The sequence below is a fragment of the Hakea prostrata genome, chromosome 9 (assembly GCF_041222555.1).
Source record: "Hakea prostrata isolate BN-2017 chromosome 9, UWA_Hpros_2, whole genome shotgun sequence".
NCBI lineage: Eukaryota > Viridiplantae > Streptophyta > Magnoliopsida > Proteales > Proteaceae > Hakea > Hakea prostrata.
Window position 1 is genome coordinate 3,320,512 of NC_142608.1, and position 20,278 is coordinate 3,340,789.

At 37.6% G+C, this 20,278-nt stretch overlaps 1 pseudogene; it reads left to right on the top strand.

Moving 5' to 3' along the window:
- The first annotated feature begins 13,869 nt into the window (after positions 1–13,869).
- Positions 13,870–16,274, top strand: LOC149004086 (L-type lectin-domain containing receptor kinase IV.2 pseudogene; annotated as a pseudogene).
- The last annotated feature ends 4,004 nt before the right edge of the window (positions 16,275–20,278 follow it).

The window sequence follows — 20,278 nt, forward strand, 5'->3', positions numbered from 1 at the left end:
ACCTAACATGCTTCCACTACCGAAATCCCCAAATTATGATTAAAGAGAAGGGTTTAAGGATTCTCACATTTTTCCAATGCTCCGAGTCACAAATCACCTTTGGTTGGATGGAATCTACTTTTCTCATTGGTTTCTTCTCTTCCCAACGCCTCAGTCTCATTCTAGCAATAGAAAATGCTTTTAGAGGTGAGTTAAAACATAAAATAGGTTTTAAAACTCGAAATCCCGATTATGTCCCGTAATTGGAAAAGGGATGGGGGGTTGGGGTGATTGACCAGTCCAACCGACCGGTCCAAGTCTTGGACCCCCATCAGAACTTCTATTTTGGTGATTTTCGGCTTGAATGAAAGGTCTTTCGATTATCTACATTTGGATATATTTACCTCATCAATTGGATTTCTCATCGCTAGTCTACGGACATGCCAAAATCGTCTTTTAATGCCATCATGATTGACCTTCTCTCTCCTCTTAAACTTTAGGATAGATGTTGAGTCATCACTAGGGTCATCCATAATCATCGGGTCCACTTCCAAACTTTGGGTTTAACTCAAATGGCCCACATTTGTTGCCGACTCGAGGCTCAAGTTCGCGGTCCTTGAATCATGGGTTAAACGGTTAGAAAACCGGGGGACTATAAACAGGAAACTTATGAAGGCTCACTAGTAGAAAATGCTAAACTAGTGGCACAATAAAACCTCAAAGGGAAGAACAATTGAGCAAAAGAACAGAAGGAAGAAAAGGAAAAATATGCAAGTAAATAACAAGAGAGAATAAGCAAATGCACAAAGAAAATGGAATTCACTTGTCTAATAGAGCTTGCACAAAATAGAGAAAATTCCAAGTTTGCACAAAATAGAGAAAATTCCAAGTTTGAAGAGGAAGGCACCGAGGTCACTATAAACTCTCGAATGAAGATTTTTCTCAAATGCTAAAGTAAAGAATCCAAAGGCCATGTGTTCGGGCTAAAATACCCTTAGAGTGCGTTTGTTTGCTGGAATGAAGGTGGGGTGGGAAAATTCTTGAAAAGAGTGCAGATTTCTTACTTTTCCTCTAAATCCCAAAATGGTAGATTGTTTGGTTACTTGGGGTGGAAAAGTGAGATTGTCTGCTAATGTGGCAGCCCAACTTTTCCACCGCAAGCCATTTTAAAACCTCACATATTTGGTGGAACTTTGTGGGAAAGTTGTGAAAGGTAAAAAGTGGGACCCACCACTATCACTTTTAACCATTTTTTTTTCTCCTTCACCCCACTACATATGGGACGCACATGTTTTTTTTTCCCACCCCACATTTGCAAACAAACGCAGCCTTAGAAAATGCTTCATCAATGGTCCAAAATTAAGAGGGATTGACTAATGAGAATGAAGGACGGTTCATATAATAAGGCGCCATGATGGTGCCTGTGTTAGAATATTAATTGAATATTCTACATAAGGTGGGCTTCATTGATTGTGTTACACTTTGATTTGGTTTCTTATTGGTCTGATATGGGTAATATACGGTTACTAGAACTCTTATATGGGTGGCTAGTGTGGGCTAATAGGAACCGTTAGATCTTGATGGACGATCTAACGGATTTGCCTATATAAAGGATGCTAGGTCCCTCCTCTAAACCCTAATCATAATCACAATCACATCTGCTTAGTCAGAAAGGATATACCATCAAGCCAGTGAATAGGGAGGAGTCTAGAGGAGAAGATCCAACATCAAGTTGATCATAGAATCAACTTCCACCTCAAGTTTGTTCATAGTGGGAGACATAAAGAAGATATTCCGCTGCGCTTCGTCTCCAATAAAACCATAGAAAGGTATGCTCATCATCATCTTGTGTCATTATCATACTAAGGTGTTTTTAGTCGATCTATGCGATCTTGGATAGAAATATTCTTACATGTGGTATCGAGCCTGTATAGAATCGATTAAAAACCCATAGGATTGTTGATGATGAACTTAGGGTTCTAGAATGGAACCTATGAAACTTGTGAATTTGTTCTCCGATTTTTTTCAACAAAACCGTGGGGTTTTTTGTCAATAACTTTTTTTCAGAAAGAATTTTGAAAATCTAAAACTACCACTCGTAGATCTCGGAAAAACGAAGAAATTGATATATTATGGGTCTCCATCGGACTTCGACGCCCCATCGCTCCATCCCGCATCTTTTTGATCTTTTTTAAATTTGTCGTGTTGACGTGCAGTTTGACCAGTCAACGTCGGGTCAACCCACCCATGACCCGCCAAGGCGACCCGATTTTGAACCCGTCAGGTCAAACGGGTCGACCCGGTTGACCAGTCATCGGTCCAAGCGAATGGATTAACTTGGGCGAACCGGATTTATTGTTTGAACCATTTTGGACCAAACTTGTTTTTTGACTCAGCGAGTCAACTCGCTGATTTCTGTTTATTTATGTTTCGATTCGATTTTGATTTCGATTCCGTTCATTTTGGTTCAATTCGATTTCTGTTTCGATTTTTCGGTTCAATTTCGAATCGATTTCTAATTTAGATTCTTGGTTCAATTTTGATTTGATTCAATTGCTGATTTCGATTCAGTTCAATTTAGATTTGATTCAATTGCTTATTTCGGTTCGGTCCGTTCGGCCTAATAAGATTCTGATTTATTAGACCGTTTTTATTTGCTGGTTGAACCAGTTTAATAAATAAATAAAAAAACCGATACTATATGTTTAGTATTTGTTTATTTCACCAAACCGTAAGAAACTTTAAAGCGTTCTTCTGGGGTTTTATATTTTGGATAATTTCGAACGCAATGGAACCATTTTCAAGACCCAATTCTACCCCTATATATGTGAAATATTATATATCATGTTTTGGTTAGCCGATAATTGGAATGCTATTTATTTAGTATTTTTTTATTTTGGCTAAACCGTAAAACTTTAAAGCATTCTTTTGGGGATTTATGTTTTGGACCCTTCCGGACACAATGGAATTATTTTCATGACCAAATTCCATTTTTATATGTATGAAACATGATATGACATATTTATGTTGTATATGTAATTTCACCGTTGTGATTTTTTAATATGGATTTTTTTATCAAATGGCTTTGTATTGTAAGCATGTTTTATATGATATTATACAATTGTAAAATATATATCATGCATGCCTTATAAAGGGTTTGATTACTTCGTATCCGGATTTTTATGCAAATGTATTTTCATTGCCTTTTGGTAATCCGGAATTTTAAATGTATGATGTATTTTATACATGCTTTGATTGCCTTTTGGTAATCCGAATTTTAAATGTATGATGTATTTTATACATGCTTCGATTCCTTTTGGTAATTTGGAATTTTATATAAATGTGTGATGTATTTTATACATGCTTCGATTGCCTTTTGGTAATCTGGTTTCTTCCAAACAATGTATTAGCATTATTTGTGGGTAACATAAAGTATATCCCAATATGAGAATTTCATGAGCTTGATTGTGAGTGACTGCCAAGTGGCATTCATGGTTGGGTTTATGGAATGTCACCATATATAGTATGGGATGTCTCTTGATGTTAATGCATTTTTATACGCCCAAAGGTGGTAATTATGTGATAGCATTAAGAGGGAGACATGTCAACATTTGTTGGGAGTTGATTAATCTAAAAGTTTATACACCCAAAGGTGGTAAAATTTTCGGGTTGGAATACTCTCATGGCGCCGACTTAGGGAGTATCACAACTATCGTCATGATTCTTCCGGTGTTTTCATGATGATATATGTGTACTCTTTAAAGTGATGCACTTATAAGTTATATGTTACCCACATTGTGATAATAAAGCGATGTACTTATAAGTTACATATTAAGTGCTATAAAGTGATGAGTTCACAACTATATGTCATGATTCCTGTTTTCATGATAATATATGTGTGCTCTTTCTAGTGATGTACTTATAGTTACATATTATGTTTTGAGTATCACATTGTATATCATGTTCTCCCAGTGTTTTCATGTGATATATGTGTCTCTTTCTAGTGATGTCTAATAAGTTACATATTAAAGTACTAATAAGTGAGGAGTATCACAACTGTATGTCTGATTCTCCAGGTGTTTTCATGATAATATATGTGTCTCTTCTCACATTTTCTTCTATAACATATGATTGTTATTAGATTCTTAAAAGTCACTTCGATTGTAGATGATTGTTTTAACCACACTTCTTTTCTTGAGTAACGTGGATATGACTCTAAGAGTATAGAGACAAAAGTTGATTTTTTCGGGTGAAAAGTAGTTATGTTCTTTTACTGCCCATTAAGAAGTCCATCAAGGAACACTTGATGATTGTTTACCCACCGATGCCTTTGTTTTGAAATTATTGATGCTGCGTAAGATACTAGTCTCATCTAGTGTTGAAATAAGTATATTTCTAAGAGTTTTTTATCATGGTGTGATGGTTTTGGAGGAGTTAGGGATTATTTCATCGGTGATTATTTTTTAGATAAAACTCTGTTCCTAATGTTTCTTTTATTACCCTTGCTATTATCCATCAATGCCCTTTCATCCTCTCGTTTGGAATTATAAAGATCATACCTTTTTCAGAGAAACTTTGTTCTTATGAGCATCAATACTCATAAAAATGTTCGGGTAAGACTAATCCTCACTATAATTTGGGACTTAAAACTTCCTTATAAATAAAGATGATTGTTGTAGTGGTTCATTGTTATCTTACTTCTGTTTTTCTTTGTTTTTGTTTGAAGATTTGATTTTCTCTTGTCCCATTTAGTCTTTCTTGTGTCCTTTTCCTCCACCTTCGTTAAATTATTTTTCATCATTTTGTTATGCCACTCTTATATGTTTTTGTATTCAATTAGAATAATCTAAATCTCTAAATCTTCAAATTTTTTGCTGGTTAGATTTTTCTCCGGGGATTTTCTTTAGGATCTTCCTTGCCCTTCCCATACTCAGTTCGGATTAGTTGTCTTTCCTTGTTTGTTCCGCATTGTTCCAGGCTTTCACTTTTTACTGTTCATTGTTCTATTTTGTCCATTATTTTTTATAAGGTACCCATCCCTCTTATATCCTTGTCTGTTCCTTTCCAAATATTTCTTTTTTTACTCCCTTTTCCATTGCAATTATTCATAAATCTAACTTAAACCATTTTAGCTTTGGTTTTCAATCTGGTTGATATCAGTTTGTGAGTTGGAACTAAAAGTTTTTCATTGTTAATTTTTTCTTACTCAGATCTTGTTTTACCATCATTGTTAAGCCTTGTGATTCTTAATAGTTTTCGTTTGTTGCCAAATGTAGCTTTTCCGACTACTTGATATAATGAACATGAATATACATTGGCTTATGGTTGACCCTTACTAAAGTTGTCTTTATTAGATTTATGATTGGGTGCCGGATATATGATATAGTTGATGGACAATATGATGTTTGAGCTTTTAAGTTGCCCAAAGGCTTTAAACCCATTTATTTTAAGTGGTGTATAAGACTAATAAATATTCACGAGAAAGATTGTAGGTTTAACCTCCTAGTTTACTCTGTGACTAGTATTTTCTCACCTATCTCTTCTAGGACTCTTTTAGAGTTATACCAATAGATGTAGATTGCCTTTCTAATTGAAAACCTTAATAAGAGTCCATGTCATTTGCGTTTTCTTTGTTTTAATCATCTTGTGTGACTCAGAGTCTATTTGTGGTTTTAGTAGCTTCCAACTATGTGTTTAAGATTAATAATATTGTACTTCTTCATTTTGTTGGAAACTTTGTCTTATATATATTATATTTATATATATATATATATATATATATATATATATATATATTCGGTCTGGGATTTTATCTTTCTCATTATTTATGTTGATATATTTTGCTCACTGTGTGCTTGCCTCCATAAAGACCGAGCAATTGTTATTTGAGAATTATGATATAAAAGACCTTGGTAAGACATCTTTGTCTTGGGCATTGAGATCCATAGGGATTGTTTATGCTATTTATTGGATCTTTCTCGGAGGGCATATATAATTTATATTTAAAGAAGTTCGGTATGCTAGATTGCATACTTGAGAATGGTTTTGATTCTCAAGGGAGATACACTGAGAGCTTATTACGGTTGTCCTATAAAGGATACCGAGAGAGAACAATTGAAGAAAGTATCTTATCTTGAGATACTTGAAGAGGACAATTGATGATAAGATAATCTACAAGCTTGTTCCGGACCTATAGCATTAAGGTATATATATTTGACCTTGCTAATTGTCCGAATAATAAGAAGTCTACTTGAAGTTGTTTTCCTTGATGGCATGAGGGATAATATTGTGAAAAGTGTAAAATAAGGTAAAATTACTTATTTCATCATAAAGGTTGAGTTTGCTACATGTTATGGGGCGCTTACTCAAATTGTTTGACTAAAGAATCTCATCGGATAATTGACAGTTCTATTTTAACATTCCGCATAGATCCATCCGGTTGTACTATGATCACAATTCAGCTTGTGTTGTTTATTAACAATAAGAAATGTGTGATCATAGGGTCTAAATACATGATGGTCGAGTATTTGACCACTAAAGAAAAAGCTGTTTGGTTAAGGAACCTCATTAAGCAGTTGACATTTTTTTTTTGTGGATAGATCTATCCGGTTATCTGTGATAACAATTCGTTGTGTTGTTTGTTAACAACAATAAGGGTATCACGGGGTCTAAACACATGGAAATTAAGTATTTGACTATTAAAGAAAAGGTTAAAGAATGTGACACCACAGTAGAGCATATTTGTACGGATAATATGGTTATAGATCCCCTAACTAAGGGTCCCCCCCGACGTCTTTGATAGACATGCGGTAACTATGGGTTTAGGAGGAACCTTAGATGCGGTTGTTTAGTGGGAGTTTGAGAACTTTGCTCTATTGTGTAATAAGGTATTCTATCTGTACTTGTCTCTTGTATGCACTGATAATTTATTTGAATTCAATAAAGTTCTTTGGTGACATATTAATCTTCACATTATTATCATGTTGCATGTTATGAAAGTCTTAAAGTATGTGTTAACTTTAAGCAAAAGCTAAGGCATTCATGTATTAGCCTTAAGGTGTGTCATGTAACACATAAAGTTAAAACTCGAGTTATAAAGATGACACGGGTTCGTGGGAACCATAATGTACATATAATCTCATTTTTGTGGCATTGAGTCACGGTTCGAACCATAATGTGCATGCTTTCGTGGCATTGAGTCACAGGTTTGTAGGAACCGTAAAGTATATTCTTTTGTGGCATTGAGTCACAGGTTCGTGGGAACCATAAAGTATATTCTCTCGTGGCATTGAGTCAGGTTCATGGGAACCATAAAATGAGAGATTTGGATTGACAACGAGAATGACACATGAGGATTTCTATAAAGTGTCATTAGTTGCCACACTACCATATTGCATCCATTTTCAGGTAAAGTTAAGAGTATTTGTGACCATGGATGGTCCCGTGTTGCATAAAAGATGCGATCACTGCCATGATTCGGTACTTAAGGCTCTATGTGAAGGGATTGAGCTCTAGGATTATCCTCAGACCAATATAAAGTTGTGCACATAAAGGTCAAAATGTTTTCAATGTATCTTTTTCAAATGTTTTCTTAAAACAAAGGAGATGTTTTGTTTTACTCGACTGTGTCACAATCAATATAGCCCAAGTGGGAGAATGTTAGAATATTAATTGAATATTCACATAAGGTGGGCTTCATTGATTGTGTTACACTTTGATTTGGTTTCTTATTGGTCCGATATGGGTAATATACGGTTACTAGAACTCTTATATGGACTGGCTAGTGTGGGCTAATAGGAACCGTTAGATCTTGATGGACGATCTAACGGATTTGCCTATATAAAGGATGCTAGGTCCCTCCTCTAAACCCTAATCATAATCATAATCACATCTCGCTAGTCGGAAAGGATATACCATCAAGCCGGTGAATAGGGAGGAGTCTAGAGGAGAAGATCCAACATCAAGTTGATCATAGAATCAACTTCCACCTCAAGTTTGTTCCTAGTGGGAGACATAAAGAAGATATTCCGCTGCGCTTCGTCTCCAATAAAACCATAGAAAGGTATGCTCATCATCATCTTGTGTCATTATCATACTAAGGTGTTTTTAGTCGATCTATGCGATCTTGGATAGAAATATTGCCGGCGCCCGCGGGCCGGACGGGGGGGGGGGAAGGCAGGCGCGGGGGAGGGGGGGGGGGGGGGGGGGGGGGGGGGGGCTGTCAAATCGGGCCGCCCCCCCGGCCCCCCCCGGGGAGAAACGCCCGATTCTTTCCCTTTTTTCCTCCCCCCCCTCCTCCGGGGGGGGGGGGGGGGGGGGCACCCGGCGCAGGCGGCAGCGGCCCGCCCCCCGCGCGGCGGGGGGGGGCCGTGCCCCAAACAAGGGGGGCCCCCCCTTTTCTTAAGTTGGGCCCCCCCCCCCCCCCTTTTTTTTTTTTTGGTGGGGCCCCCTCCCTTGCGGAGATAGTGGTAAAGCCCAAGCCCGATTGAAGCTCTACATCAAGGCTGCTTTAGTTTGGGCCATACTCTCAGGTTTAAAACGAGAAAAAAACATTTTTTCATTTATTTCTGCAGCCACGATATTCCAATAGCTTATAAAATAATCCAATAGTTTCTTTGATGGGCAACTTGGTAATTGCGTTTCTTGAGTTTATAAACTTTTTAAAATTATAAAACTTATCCCCAGTTAAATTAAAATTCACAAAAGAGTCCCTCTTTGATAGTAATGTTAAAAAAAAGGAGATTGAGAATCATAACTTCCTTTCCTTGCTTTTCTCGTCATCCATTCTCACGGCGGCAGGAGGTGGAGCTTCACGGTGGTGATTGCCGGTGATGGAGGAGAGTGGAGGATGTGCTTCTTAACCCAATATCACCTGATTCTCTGATTTTAATGCTCTAGGACTCCCAGAGGGGCAGCCATAAAGTTTCCAACAACACCATTCTTCAACATTCGAGCATCCATGGTTTCACAGATCACAAAGAAACCAACCCAAATTTTCCTTTCCAGCTCATCTGTTAAGCAACCCTTCCAAGCATAAAATACTTATACCAGTGAAGGATAATACCCACATAACATTTCTTTTCTGGGATTTTGTTTTAGTCTCAATTGAACTGTTCTTGTGTTTAGGAGAGTGAAAATTAAGAACTCTTTAAAGGTCTTTTAAACTGTCTTCTCTAAAATAGAGGCGACTTCTATTCAATTTTGCACTTAAAAAGATCCTGAGAAGATTGGAGGGTGGGGTCGCCATTACAGTAATAGAGATCAGAGCTGGACCTGTAGGTGTTGGTTAGCAACCGATCAAAAACGAAATCAGAGTTGAAAAGTGGCTCCGTGGGAAAGGAGGGAAGAAATGGCTATACGGGTATGAGGTAAAGGATGATGGTCGCTAACATAAATTACTTGAGCAACTAGTGAAAATGGAGTGAAAAAAGCAGAGAGATGAGGTGGGCAAACAACATAAGTACTGAAAGTGTGGTTGTCTGAAGAACAATAGGTCATGAACCATTGTTACCATTTCTAAAGAAACACCATCACCAAAGAGATAAAACACGAGATCAACTCGATTGGGTAGCCAGAGACAATGGCGTTAAGAAGAGGGGCTGGGCTAGGTTTAGAACCAAAATCTCGATTTTTTTTTATTTGTGTCTTGCCATTATTTTGTAAATTTAATATTTCCTGGGGATGTGATATTGTAATTTTGAAAACTTTTAAGCTTTAAAAAAATGAAGAATAGTCCGCCATTGTATTCAAACCGCTTGATTTTTCTCTTGACGCACGTCATAACCTCATGCTTGTGAGGACGATATTTGCGCAGCCACAAACAGAAGTTCAAGGTCATGCTTCAGTGTTGTGCAATTAATTCACAACTTTGAGCTGCCTATGGTCGGAAATTAAAGCTGTTGATGAGATTCAATCTCAACCATCAATTTTACTTTTTTTTTGTCACAGTTCAGTATAGCTCAAAATTTTCTTTTTGAGAAAGAGTGGATGAGACGCAACTTGCGATCCCCACTATGGGCAACTCACTGCTGCGCATTAATGAAGCAATTCGCCGTTCATGGGTCTTTAGAAATTCCTAGTGCTGCTTCTTTGGAATTTGATGTTCTATATACATTTTACCTGTGTCACTGGATTCATTATACTCAATGAAAAAGTAAATCCTGCACGAAGAATCTTCAATTAATCATTGCTCTTAACCACGGAGTAAGTTTCGGAAGTGGGGGGGGGGGGGCGGGGGGGGGGGCGGGGGGGGGGGGGCGCGCCGGCCCGCCCCCCCCCCGGGGGGGGGGGGGGGGGGGGGGGGTGGGGGGGGGGGTGGCGGCCGGGCCGGCCCCCCCCCCGGTCGCCTTTTTTTCGGCCCCCCCCCCACGCCCCCCCCCATTTGAAGGGCAGCCAAACAGGAACCATATGAATGAAATGAAAGACTATAATAGTTGTGCAAGTTACAATTCCATTGAGTAGGATTAAATGTTGAATTTCAAGAACATTTGAGTGTTTACCGTTGGCTGCAAAGGTGACACATGAAAATCCCGAGAAAAACCTCATGTTTCCTCCATCCAAGGTTTAAAGTATTGTGTATCAGTAATGTTTCAATAAGGTGATTTTAATTAAGAGACAATTTCAATTGATATCATATCATATTATATTTATGTATCAATGGGTGTAGAATTGAATGGAAATGATCAAAATACATATGGAAGTTCTAATTCTTAAACAAAAAATAATAGACATAACTAATAACTGATCAATTTATCATGCACCTGTTTCTTAAACAAATCTATCTACTTCATAACCACCAAGAATACATAGCTAATAAATCTCTAGTGGTTCAATCATTGCTCATGCAAGGTGTATAAAACATTCCCACTTAACCAAAACACGATTTGAGTTTCATATTTACAATGTCACGTACTCTGACTACATAATAGTGTTTGTTCTTCAACAACTACCAAAAGGAAGAACTAATAATCTACGGCACCATGATACAATGAATAAAAGTTCATCTACCAAAAAAAAGAAAAAATAACAGAATCATAACTGTTTAATTGAAGAACTACAAGATGTAGACCCAAAATTAAGAGGGCAAATTTCACCAAGCCCAAAATGGATAAAGTTTTTGCACTGGTATAATTTCAATAGGAATCACCTAGTAATCAATTTTCGTTCTATTCTGTTGAGCTCTCTGATCTTGTGTCTATAAGAATATTTCTATCTACGATCGCATAGATCGACAAAAAACACCTTAGTATGATAATGACACAAGATGATGATGAACATACATTTACATAGGATCCATTGGAGACGAAACGCAGCGAAATATCTTCTTTTGTCTCCCACTAGGAACGAACTTGAGGTAGAAGTTGATTCTATGATCAACTTGATGTTAGATCTTCTCCTCTAGACTCCTCCCTATTCACTGGCTTAATGGTATAACTTTCTGACTAAGCATATGTGATTATGATTAGGGTTGAGAGGAGGGACCTAGCATCCTTTATATAGACAAATCCGTTAGATCGACCATTAAGATCTAACGATTCCTATTAGCCCACACTAGCCAGTCCATATAAGAGTTTTAGTAACCGCATATTACCCATATTAGACTAATAAGAAACCAAATCAAAGTGTAACACAATCGATGAAGCCCATCTTATGTGGAATATTTAATTAATATTCTAACAGTGTCTTCTATGGTTGAGTTTGACATGGTCTCCAATGGGTTCCCATTTTCATTATTGAAAACTCCTCATCTTTCTTCAACAGGTTGTTCAAGTAGCAATACATAATTTAAGAAACAAGAACAACAGGTAAGAGTAACTTAAGAAATTGGGTTGAAGGTGAGGAGAGAGCTCTTGAACCCTCCTTGCTCCCTCATACATAGATTCGTGAAACCAAAATGAGGGAGCAACCCAGATCTCTGGGGAGAGTTTCTGTCGGCTGACAACCCAGAACGAATGGAGAGAGATTCAACTTTCCCCTCACTTGGAAAATGGTCAATTAACTGAGATGTAAAGAACCTGCATATAAATGTGCAGAAAATATAACCATGAAATATATTGGGGGGAGGGACACCTACCTTGTGGATTCACAGATTCGTTTTCAGCAAGACCACTTGATTCGGATTTCACCACTCACACACTCCACAACAGAGCAACAACAATAACAAAAAAGAGAGAATGGCTTGATATTCAATATGTATCGAATCAAGAAGGAACAACAAGAAGAAAAGGAAAGAGTACCAGACTTGGGCTTGACGTTGAGATTGATATGAGCAGCAGATTGAAAACTGAGGTTTAAATGCGAAAACAGTGGAAGAGGATTGAGCAACAAATGCAAAACGAGAAACCCTTTCTTCCCCCTTACTGCAACTTGTCACAACACCTGAAGAGACCCTTTCTCTTCCCTCTTTTGAAGTAATTCTTGAATCGATATGTATCGGCTCTGTATACAAGACATACCGTCAATAAGAAGAGTATACCTGGTCTTCTAGTAGCTTTTCTTCGACGGTTTTCGTTGACGAGAACTGCTTGTGTGCCAAACATTCGGTTCAGCAAACTCTTGTTGAATCAACACAATCATTTCAAACCAGTTTATCATACAAGATTTTTGTGCCAAAATGGACAAATGACGTAGGATAAATGTGCCAGAATCATTACCATAAACCACTAAAAAACCTACCATAGAACACTCTTTTAACCACTTTTATAATACAAACTTGTATTGGTTATGATTAAAAAGAAAAAGGGTAAATATCACTTACCTCCCCTCTTAGCTGGACAAATAGCACTTACACCCCTCTTAGCTGGGATAATATCACCTACCTCCCCTCTTACTTAGCAAATATATCAAACACCTCCCATCTGTTAACTTTCTCGGTTAAATTTAACTTTAACCGTTAAATATTTTTATAAAACCCCAAACTACCCTTGGATTAAAAATATTTTTGTATTTTAAACCCTAAATTATCTAATCACTCTAGCAATTAAATACTAAATTACTTTCAATTAAAATAATTGTTAAAAACCAAAATACCATAATTAAAACCCAAATTATCTTTAATTATTATTAAAAGCCCAATATATCAAAAAATTTATCAAACAATTAAAAAAAAAAACCAAAATAGTAGTAAGTGTTTTTAATTTTACTTTATAGTAATACGTGTTAAAAAAAGAAGAGGGTATGTTGGGCTTTTAATAATTAAAGTTTTAATTATGGTATTTTGGTTTTTAATTGAGGAAAATTTAGTAGTTTAATTGTTAGCGTAATTAAGGTAATTTAGGGTTTAAAATAAAAATATATATATATTTAGCCAAGGGCAGTTTAGGATTTTAGAAAATTATTTAACGGTAAAAGTTAAATTTAACCGAGAAAATTAACAAAGGGAAGGTGTTTGATATATTTGCTAGGTAAGAGGGGAGGTAAGTGATATTATCCAGCTAAGAGGGGGTGTGAGTGCTATTTGTCTAGCTAAGAGGGGAGGTAATTGATATTTACCAAAAAAAAAAAAAAATTGTATTGATTATTTTTGTTGGACCAAAGGAGCAGTGGCTAGTTTTGTAAAACCAAAGCCACTAGGTGACTAATCACGTAATTTTCCCTAATAAACATCTAAGCTCTATTATTACATCCTTCCAAAAGATTGCTCTCAGATTTTGATTGTTGGAACCGAATAAATATCTAAGCTCTATTATTACATCCTTCCAAAAGTTTGACCTCATTTGCATGCTCTTGGATTTTGATTTTTGGAACCGAATAAATATCTAGGCTCTATTATTACATGCTTCCAAAAGCTGGACCCTCGTTTGCATGCTCTTGGATTTTGATTGTTGGAACTTGAAAGAGTTCATTTATTTAATCTTTTCTAAAGAGAGTTTTCGGGGCTTTAGCCTAGTCGACTCCCTCCTATCAAGAAAACAAAGAAGAAAAAAAAAGGTAAAATCTTCAGTGTCCTCACTGAGTCTTATCATCCATCCATGATTGATAGGTTGAGAGTCTCAAGAATCCAGTTGCTGCCATGATTTTGGTTTTGAAGCTTATTACAGCTTTATCCTTGCTCGCGAGAGGTGGGGTAGTGTCTCTAGGAGAAGAAATGAGTTTTACTTATAATGGCTTCGGAAGTGCTGATATGCAGCTAGATGACTTGGCCAAGATTGAACCCAATGGTCTCCTTGTGCTGACAAACACCACCATGATGCAGAAGGGCCATGCCTTCTACCGTAATCCGATTCATCTCCACGACCCATCCTCATCCTCATCCTCCCCAGGTGCTCTTCTTTCGTTTTCTACTACTTTTGTCTTCGCCATCGTCCCCCAAAACCCCAATAAGAGTGGTCATGGAATCGCCTTTGTTATGGCACCAACCATGGGGCTTCCTTACAGTTTCCAAATAGATATCTTGGCTTGTTCAACGACTCTAATGTTGGCAGTTCAAGCAATCATGTATTCGCAGTGGAGCTCGACACCTTCAAAAATCTTGGGTTCCAAGACATCAACGACAACCACATTGGTGTCGATATCAATGGATTGGTGTCTATTGCTTCCACACCAGCATCCTATTTCGATAAGAATGGTGAGCCCCAAAACCTAAGGCTCATCAATGGCCACTCCATGCAAGTCTGGATTGATTATGATGGTGTAAACAGAAAGCTTAACGTCACATTAGCTCCAATTTTTGTCTCTAAACCGGCTCTTCCCCTGCTATCTCTGTCTCTGGATCTTTCTACGGTGTTGACGGAACCCACGTTTGTCGGTTTTTCATCCTCTACTGGTGAGCTTGTCGGATCCCATTATGTGTTGGGATGGAGTTTCAAGTTGAATGGGCAAGCAAAACAACTCAACCTCACCCTACTTCCCTCAATCCCCCAACAAGACTCTAAACAAAAACATAAACAGTGGCCTTTGATCATTGGACTTTCGATAATTACTGTTGTTTTCGTGTTGGCCATGGTGTTTGGTGTCCAGATTGTGTTGAAAAGAAAGCGTAAATATGAAGAAGTGCTTGAAGAATGGGAACTAGAATACAGACCTACAAGGTTCAAGTATAAAGATCTCTACATGGCAGTTGGAGGTTTTAAGCCAAAGGAGCTGCTGGGTGTTGGTGGCTTTGGTCAAGTGTATAGAGGGGTATTACCCACCTCCAAAATCGAAGTTGCAGTGAAGAAAATATCTCATGAATCGACACAGGGGATGAAGGAATTTGTAGCTGAAATTGTTACAATCGGTAAACTACGACATCGTAATTTGGTAACGCTCTTGGGGTATTGTCGGCGTAAAGGAGAACTCATCTTGGTTTACGAATATATGCCCAACGGAAGTCTAAACAAGTTTCTATTCGATCCATCAATGCCGTTGCTGAGTTGGAGTCAAAGATATCAAATTATTAAAGGCGTAGCTTCTGCTCTGTTTTATCTTCACGAAGAATGGGAGAAGGTTGTGATTCACAGAGATGTCAAGTCCAGTAATGTTCTATTGGATGGCGAATTCAATGCAAGACTAGGTGATTTTGGACTTGCAAGATCTTATGGCCATGGAATTGAACCTCAAACAACCCATGTAGCTGGGACGCTAGGTTATCTTGCACCTGAACTTTCAAGAACCGGCAAACCCAACACGAATAGTGATGTTTATGCATTTGGGATTTTTATGTTGGAAGTTGGTTGTGGAAGGAGGCCAATATATCAAGGAGGTTCAGATGAGTATGCAGTGTTGGTAGATTGGGTATTCTACTTCTGGAGAAGAGGGAAAATTCTTGATGTTGTGGATCCTAAATTGGGAATGAATTATGTGGAGAAGGAAATGGAAATGGTGTTGAAGCTGGGATTGCTTTGCTCAAGTTGGGATCCAACTACAAGGCCTAGGATGAGACAAATTGTGCAGTATTTGGAGGGAGAGCTTCCACTTTCTCTACCAGATCTCTCATGTCTTACTCTGGTTTCTAATGGCTTAACATATATAGATGCCAACAATTCTGTTGATTCTGTCTTGCCTTCATCACTATCTGTTCAAGAGTCGTCGATACTCTCTGGAGGACGTTGATGTAAGCCATCAACTATAACCCTTCTTGCTGTTCTCTAAACAAAAGCAATTACAATCCAGTGGTTACAATAATGTTCCTCTTTAAGGTGTTAACCTAGGGAGAGACTGCAAGTAAGTCCTAGCATGAGGTTTATCTTCATGATAAATTCATCATCGGATTAATAGAAATATTATTTGAGAACCTTAGGAGATAAAACAGAATCTGAAATGGAGGCTTACCTTTTTCTCTTTTTTTGGATAAAATGTTAAGCAAAATTTCTTTGTTTCCTCTTTTTACTTTGATAACAATGTTAACCACTCAAGTGGGAGAATACCCAATAACCAAGGACTAAAGGTACATGGATTTGATTGGGCCTTCCTTGTCAAGGTGTCAGCCACCACTAATTCAAACTAAAATTACGAGATTTGAATGATTCTATGACATAATGGACATCATTGAATTTGAGGCCGTGACACACATCCATTTGAAGATCAATGACTTTAGAAATAGGAGTTAGCCACTTGATTATGTGAGGGTAACGACAACAACTTGCTGACCCTGCTACTAGCAACTCGGCAAGAAATTTCTCACTCCATCTCTTTTTCCGACTTCACTTAACAATGTTCTCCCCTTCTTTCAAGACTCGTGGTGCTCATTTGTAATACTCGAATGCTCTCTATTGGTCTCCCCAAATGCCTTAATATTTCTCTTTGCTGTAAGATTTAGTAATAGAGATCAGAGCTGGACCTGTAGGTGTTGGTTAGCAACCGGTCAAAAATGAAATCAGAGTTGAAAAGAGGCTTCGTGGGAAAGGAGAAAAGAAATGGCTATTCGAGTAAGAAGAAAAGGATGATGGTTACTAACAAGTCACCCAAAAACTTTTTGAACACAAATTACTTGAGCAACTAATGAAAATGGAGTGAAAAAGCAGAGAGGATGAGGTGGGCAAACAACGTAAGTACTGAAAGTGTGGTTGTCAGAAGAATAATATGTCATGAACCATTGTTACCGTTTCTAAAGAGACACCATCACCAAAGAGATCCAACACGAGATCAACTCAATTTTGTAATTTTTATTTGTGTCTAGCCATTATTTTGTAAATTTAATATTTCCTAGGGATGTGATATTGTAATTTTGGAAACTTTTAAGCTTTAGAAAAATGAAAAATAATCCGCCATTGTGTTCAAACCATTTGATTTTTCTTTAGACGCACGTCATAACCACATTGCCTGTACGGATGATATTTGCGTTCAAGGTCGTGCTTCAGTGCTGCGCAATTCACGCACAGCTTTGAGCTGCCCATGGTTGGGATTTAAAGCTGTGGTTGAGATCGACCCATTTTGCATTTTTTTGGGTCACAGTTCAGTATAGCTCAAAATTTTGTTTTTGAGAAAGAGTGGTCGAGACACAACTTGCCATCCCCACTATAGGCAATTCACTGCTGCACATTAACGAAGCAACTCGCCATAGTTCATGGGTAACATCAACGACTCTTGAACTGATATTGATGAAGAAAAGATAGAATCATCAGAATTTTTGGGATGCAACCCAGTGTGAGACATGAAAGATGCGGTAGAGAAAGGGAAGTTCTCCCTCCAAATACTACAAAATTTGTTGCATGGTTGGCCTCGCAGTTGGAACCCAACTTGAGCAAAGCAATCCCAGCTTCAGTATCATCTCCATTTCCATCTCTACATAATTCATTCCCAATTTAGGATTCACAGCATCAAGAATTGCCCCTCTTCTCCAGCAATTAAACACCCAATCCACCAACACCAAATACTCATCTGCTGCTTCCTTTTGATATATTGGCTTCCTTCCACAGCCAATTTCCAACATATAAACCCCAAATGCAAAAACGTCAGTACTCGTGTTAGGTCTGCCGGTTCTTCAAAATTCTGGTGCAAGAACCTACCCGTTCCAGCTACATGTGTTTTTTGAGGTTCACTTCCATAACCATACGATCTTGCAAGTCCAAAATCTTTTAGTCTTGCATTGAATTCACCATCGAATAAAACATTAGTGGACTTGATGTCTCTGTGAATCATAACCTGCTCTCATTCTTCGTGAAGATAAAACAGAGTTGATGCGACGCCTCTAATAATTTGAAATCTTTGATTCCAACTCAGCAACAGCTACATGTGATATACTAGGTAATGCATTAGCAGATTATTCTATTAATCTACTGCATGAACAAGTAAATGTTGCAAAATTATACGCATTTAGAAGATGAGGAGAAGCTGAAGGACTAAGTTGAAGTGCAGTCAGAAACACATTCTCTGCATTGGGGATTCAATCTGGGTCGATCAAGGAGAGATGAAGACTGATTACAAACTCCAATTCCTTTTTCTTTTTTGGGTAAGAGAATTGCAGTAGTGAATCACTCATGCAAGCAACCACAGAGAGGGTGGGGGAAAAGCCACACCTAGGTGACTCATTCTTTTGAGTTCCCTCCTTGCTTTAAGATTTTAACCTATCACCATCCCGCTTCATATTTTTGTGCTCTTTCTGATCAAAGAAAAGAACAAGTTTGGCTTGGACAAGCTTACCAGATCTTGAGCTATTATCTGCAGTTCCGATGTTACAAAGAAACTTATTTATTATTATTTTTTTTAATCATGTTTAGCTTCTCACTGAATGTAATTTAAAGAATAAAAGGGACTTTGCATGTATACCACTTATCACAGATAAAAGAAAATTTGATAAATTCAGATCCTTGAGAAAATAAAAAATCTACTGCATTCTGAAACATCTATTAAGAGTTTTTGGGCCCCTACTAACACAATTTAATAGCCACATAAACTCTTCCAGGTACTGAAAGGTTGAAACTTGGCAAAGAAAAACCATACAACACAATCTTACTTGCTCCATAACCCTAACACTAAATAGTGCCACGTAGGCACTGTTGCCAAGCAAAATCCCTCCCACCATTCTCCAAATTGCGACTTGGTATAATGTTAGTCGTTCTGCAACTCTGTCTGCAATTTCGGAGAAATAAAGTCTGATCGATTGAATGCACATTTAATCGCTCTAGTTTTAGCCAATTAAACAGAGGGAGCAGGTATACCATAAAAACCTACCATAAAAGTTAAAACACTGTTTTGACCACTTTTGTAATACCTAAAAATTTAGTATTGGTTATTTTTGTTGGAACAAAGAAACAGTGGCTAGTTTTGTAAAACCAAAGCCCATAGGGGCTAATCACATGATTTCCCCTAATAAATATCTAGGCTCCATTATTACATCCTTCCAAAAGTTGGACCACTCATTTGCCTGCTCTTGGGTTTTGATTGTTGGAACTTTTTTCTAAAGAGAGTTTTAGGGATTTTTATTTGTGGTAGCCACTGCTGCCTCCTTCCAGCTACTAGGATTTGGCTACATTTTCAAAAATAAATCGACAATTATAATGTAGTAGTATATATGTAAATATGAAATTTTACTTTTACATCTAAAGGTTTAAAATTTTTAAAATTTACAAAATTAAGTCCCTAACTCTACTCGACTCAATTCCCAAATTATTCCCAAACCCCATATGCTCCTCTGCTCCACCGCCTCCTCTAGCCATCATTCATTGTTCCTCCAGATTGGGGAAACTACTAAAAAATTGGACCTTGTAACCCTATTGATTTCCAACCAATGGGTTCGTCAGCAATTTGGTAGGGTTTTACTCATGGTTGCCGAAAAATGGTGTCTTCGGCCAGAGAATCCGTTTCACTCATTGCTAGGTTTTTGGTGCTTCATCCAAAGTTTCCAGAGGTTTCCATGGATGGAAGTGAAGGTGGTTCGGTCTTTCTCTGTGCAATTTTTTTTAATGGTTTCTCTCTAATTTCTTTTGTAATTTGTGTTTCAAGCTTACATTTTGCATCTTTTTCAGAAATCTGCAGTTTTTATTATTTTTTCCTACAAAAGAACATGTTCTTTTCTTTCATCTTCTTATTTTCCTATTTAGGTTTAGCGTTTGCCACTATTTAGTGTCAGGGTTTGCCAAACAAGAAACAACAATCGGCAAGTTTTTATGAATTATGCTATCTTTTTAACTTCCTTTGTTTTCAAACCCTTACTAATCCACCAACGGAAATAACGGCAAAACAAGAACAAGAAACTCAGGAGGCAGGAAAGGTTACCACATGGAAATTACATCGCAGTTCCTCGATCTCCTCTCCGGTGAAATTTCAACGGATGATCCAATCCGGGCCTTTTTGTAAATTTAAATACATAATTCTAAAAGGTAATACAAAAAATTTAATTTCCTTGTCCCCTTTTCTTGTGCCCTGGTCCTTTTTCTGT